The 5,016-nt window shown below is 51.7% G+C and overlaps 1 pseudogene; it reads left to right on the top strand.

Annotated features, from left to right (window-relative positions):
* Positions 1–3,843: 3,843 nt before the first annotated feature.
* LOC112640359 (histone H3.3A-like) lies at positions 3,844–4,600 on the top strand (annotated as a pseudogene).
* Positions 4,601–5,016: the final 416 nt, after the last annotated feature.

The following is a 5,016-nucleotide window of genomic DNA, read 5'->3' as shown; positions in this document are numbered from 1 at the left end:
TGCAAAGCACCCTGCTGGACGTGGCTCAGAAGGCGGCCAGTGGCCTGGGTGTTGGGTCCTGGCCACCAGACACCTGTCAATCCTGAATTCCAACAGCCACGGGGCTTTCGTGGGACACCCCCGGAGTTACACCAGGGGGACTCCCCTTAGAATCTTGACCCTACCAGCCCATCCCCCAGCTCTGATGTAAAAAGAGGAAAGCTAATAGCAGCCGCCACTTAGTTGGAAGCGTGCAGCGTGCCAGGCCCATAGCAGGTGCCCAGGAAGTTAGCAGGATCACCTGTGGGGTGGAGGTTCCAGCAGCAGGTGTGCGCCCCGCCCAGCCACTTTCAATTAATAAATTTGAGGCCAGAAGGCGTTTGGAGGGAAGCGATCAGTACACCTGTGTCGCTAGAGCCAGGACCTCCAGGCCGGGCCTCCCTGCAGGCTCAAACAGCTCCTTGGGTTTGGCTGACTCTCTGCTCTCCTCTACAAGATGCAACACAGCAACTACTCCCTGGGTTCAGGGTCTGCTCGACAGGGACATAGCAGCTTTAGTGTTGGACTGAAGCCAAGACGGGCGGGGGTGGGGGTGGGGTACGGCCAGCTGGGTTTAAAAGGCCGGATGTAGGCTGCCCGGGGTGACACCTGCCCATGGGGCAGGGGACAGCTTCCCAGCAACCTACATATGGCACTAGAAGGTCCCCTATTTGGGCACAGCCACGGGCCACCCCGAGGGCAGGCGTGGGACAGACAGCCCTGCACCTGCTGCTTCCAGCACCTGCCAACACCACGGAGGGCTGGCCGGAGCCGAGGTCACCTCTCACCTGCAAGGGCCCCTCCCAAGGCCCGGTAACTGAGGTGGTGGTTTTCCAGCGTATTTAAGTCCCAATGATTTCTTTAGGAGACCCAGCCAGTTGGGTCCACTCAGGCCCAGAAGCGCCTCCACCTGCCGTGGTCTATGATGGGCAGGTGACCTTACCTGAGCACTGACATTTCTGTCACTGCAGAGCCACACCGGGACTGCTCAGACTCCCCGGTGCCCCAGCATCCCCAGGAGGGTTTACTAGAAACCTGGTTGATGGAAATCCACCAGCTGGGGTTGGAGGCAGGCCCGGGTGGGGCCGGAGGATGACTGTTCCCCAAGGCTCCCAGGTGATGCGGATGCCACTGCTGCAGCATCACTATCCGAGAACTGCTGCTCTGCGCGCGCCCCCTCCACCTGCCCACCTCCACCTGCCCCGTATTCCCTGACTTCACCAGCTGCACGAATTCCCTCGGCCCCGGAAGGCCCTCCACAGGGCTGAGGTCTGCTTGTCCACCCCCTCCAGGAAGCCCTCCCTGGCCTCCCAGGCTGGGGCCAACCTCCGCGGGCGGCCCTAAGCCTTCCTTTGTGGCCCAGCTGGAGGGTAACGGCCAGTCACCTCATGGCTGCCCCGCCAGGTCACAGAAAACCACCTCCACCCAAGGTTTCCCACACTTCCCCACATCGGCAGGCGCCTAGGAAGCCCCTGCTCCATGTCAAGCCACGAGGTTGTATCCTGCCCAGCTCCCTTCCCGGGCTGGGCTCCTCCACGGGGGTTGAGGCCCCGTCCGTCCTCGGGTCCCCCCAGGAGGACGTCCGGCAGGCAGATAAGACCCCCTGGGGAGAAGAGCACCCCTCCACGAGAGGAGCCCGGGGCTAACCCGGGTGCCACCAGAGCTAGGGCACGGGCCTGAGTCTCCTGGGCCGGGTTAGGACGGGGCCCTGCGGCTGCTCCTGGCACAAGCCTCTATCCTCCCCATGGATGCGCGCGGGACGGGCAGCTGGCGACTTCAGGAAGGCCTCATCCAGCGCTTGGCCTTCGGTCCCTCCCCCGTCACCCAGGGGTGCTGCCCGTCCCTGCAGCCGTCATGGAGCCGGGGCTGCCGCTCACACTGCCCGGTCCCCGCGGCCCTTCTGCCCCCACCCCTGCCCCACGACGCTCAGCCTCTCCCAGCCAAGCCCCTCCCTCCTGCCCTGAGCCCCAGCAACCAGGGGACCCCCCCAGAGTTGAGGCAAGCCTCAGATGCCTGGCCTGAGGTTAACAAAAGAGAAAAGTAAAACGCCACCCACCTCTGCGGCTTCCAGGGACATCCTCCCACACCCACAGGAGAGCCGGGAAGAGCGAAGGGGGTGCAGCTGGGCTTTAATGCTGTGGGTGGATTAACAGGGGCCACAGCTGATGACCCTGGGAGGAGCCTCGTGCAGACTTGCCCCTTAGGCCCCCCGGGGGAGGCTTGATCCCCAGCACCTGCTCAGATCACCCAAAGCCACCCTACCCGAGACCCATGAGTCACAGCTAAAGCCTGGGATCTGCTTTTCACGAGTAACCTCCAGCAGGTGCACGCACGTATGCACACGGGCACGCATACACAAGCAGGGAGGAAAGTTTGCAGACCTTGTATTTTCAAGGTTTCCTTATGATCAGGGCATCTGAGGGGCCTCAGCTGTGAGGGGTCTGCTTCTCTCTTCAGGTTTTGTTTACTTGCTTCTCTTAATGAGCCAAGGTGCTCACAGCCCTCGGCTCTCACTATGAACCAGACACTTTAGATTTTATGATAACAAATCACCCCATTAAAAAATGCCAGTGCCCCCACTGCTTATTCAAGTCTTACATGGCCATTTTAGGACATTGAGAAACTACAAAAATATATGATGAATTATAAACATAAAAATGATAATCACCTGTTATCCCACCAGCGACAGATACCAACACCCATTGACACTGTGGTACATTTCCATCCAGTACTTTTTCTATATGTATATTTAAGATAATTGGGAGTGGATCAAATAGTTTTTTAAAAAGATTTATTTATTTGAGAGAGAGAGAGAGAGCATGAACGGGAGGAGGGGCAGAGGGAGAGGAGAATGGCAAGCAGACTCCCTGCCGAGTGCAGAGCCCAACATGGGGCTCGATCCCAGGACCCTGAGATCCCTGATCTGATCGAAATTAAGAGTTGGACGCTTAACTGATTGAGCCACCCAGATGCCCCTACTTTTTCTTTCTTTTTTTTTTTTTTAAAGCAGCTCAATTAAGGTATAATTGACATACAAGAAGCTGTACATATTAATTTAATATGTTTTGACACATACACACTCGTGAAACATCACCACAGCCAGGATGATGAACATATCTATCACTCCCAAGTCAATTGTTTAAAAAGGTTTTATTTATTTGACATAGTGAGAGGGAGAGCACGAGCGGGGTGAGGGGCAGAGGGAGAAGCAGACTCTGCTGAGCCAGAGCCCGACTGGGGCTCCATCCCAAGACCCCAGGATCGTGACCTGAGCTGAAGGCAGATGCTTAACTGACTGAGCCACCCAGGTGTCCCCCCAAGTCCAATTTTTTTAAGTGGAGTTTTTATTTTGGAGTAATTCTGGATTTACAGAGAAGTTGCAAAGTGAGTTCTGGCACAATCCTGGGTGTAAATCCCAGTTTACCCAGTTTACCCTCACATACCATGTACGTTCATTAAAACCAAGACTTAAATGTTGGTATGTCACTATTAATTCAACTACAGACTTCACTTGAACTTCACCACGGATTTTTTCATGGTGCCCTCTTTTCTGTTCTAGGATCCAATCCAGGATGCTGAGCTGCGTTTGGCCAAATGTAGTTTTATAGCTGATCTTTTGTTACTTAACATTATCCCTCTAGAAACCATAAACCCTTCAAAAACACTGCTTTAGATGCTTCATATTTTTTTATACCAATTTATCATATTGCTCGACTTCAGTGATTTCTAAGGTTTGCTCTTGTAAGTGATGTTGCCATGAAACTCTCTGCAGCTGGTGTTCGCAGCCACCGCTGCGCTGCCGTCGCTCGCCGAGCTCCAGCCGAAGAAGAAGGGGGGTAAGTAAGGAGGTCTCTGTACCATGCCTCGTACAAAGCAGACTGGCCGCAAATCGACCGGTGGTAAAGTACTGGGGAAGCAACTGGCTACAAAAGCCGCTCGCAAGAGTGCGTCCTCTACTGGAGGGGTGAAGAAACCTCATCGTTACAGGCCTGGTACTGTGGCACTCCGTGAAATTAGACGTTATCAGAAGTCCACTGACCTTCTGATCCGCAAACTTCCTTTCCAGCGTCTGGTGCGAGAAATTGCTCAGGACTTCAAAACAGATCTGCGCTTCCAGAGTGCAGCTATTGGTGCTTTGCAGGAGGCAAAGAGGCAGGCCTCTTTGTAGACACCAACCTGTGTGCTATCCATGCCAAACGTGTCACAATTATGCCAAAAGACATCCAGCTAGCACGCCGCATACGTGGAGAACGTGCTTAAGAATCCACTATGATGGAAAACATTTCATTTTTAAAAAAAAAAAAATTTTTTTTTCTCTTCTTCCTGTTGGTAGTTCTCTGAACGTTAGATGTTTTTTTTTTTTCCATGGGGTCAAAAGGTACTTAAGTATATGACTGCAAGTGGAAAAATAGGGGACAGAAATCAGGTATTGGCAGTTTTTCCATTTTCATTTGTGTGTGAATTTTTAATATAAATATGGGGACATAAAGCATTAATGCAAGTCAAAATGTTTCAGTGAACACGTTTCAGCAGTTCAACTTTATAACAATTATAAATAAACCTGTTAAATTTTTCTGGACAATGCCAGCATTTGGATTTTTTTAAAACAAGGAAATTTCTTATTGATGTCAAAAAAAAAAAAAAAAAGAAAGAAGAAGAAGAAAGAAAGAAAGAAAGAAAGAAAGAAAGAAAGAAAGAAAGAAAGAAAGAAATTCTCTGCAGCTAAATCTTTGTTCGCATCTTGTATTGTTTCCTTGGGATTTTTTTTCTCCCCCTCCTCCTGGTCTATTGAGATGTAATCGACACATAAGATTATTTTCCTTGAGATATAACCAGTAGGTCAAAGTCCCCTAATATATACTTGCTCCTAGTCTTCTCGAGAAGGCAGTAGGATTTGGCAATTGTGATGATACTTCATTTCAGCCCAGAATCATTAGTGGAAGCTAAAATTATAGTGTGAAGGTTTGATGAGAAACGGGAAATTCACATGGTCTTGAA

The sequence above is a fragment of the Canis lupus genome, chromosome 6 (assembly GCF_003254725.2).
Source record: "Canis lupus dingo isolate Sandy chromosome 6, ASM325472v2, whole genome shotgun sequence".
In the NCBI taxonomy this organism is placed as follows: Eukaryota; Metazoa; Chordata; class Mammalia; order Carnivora; family Canidae; genus Canis; species Canis lupus.
This window is presented reverse-complemented; position numbering and strand designations above follow the sequence as displayed.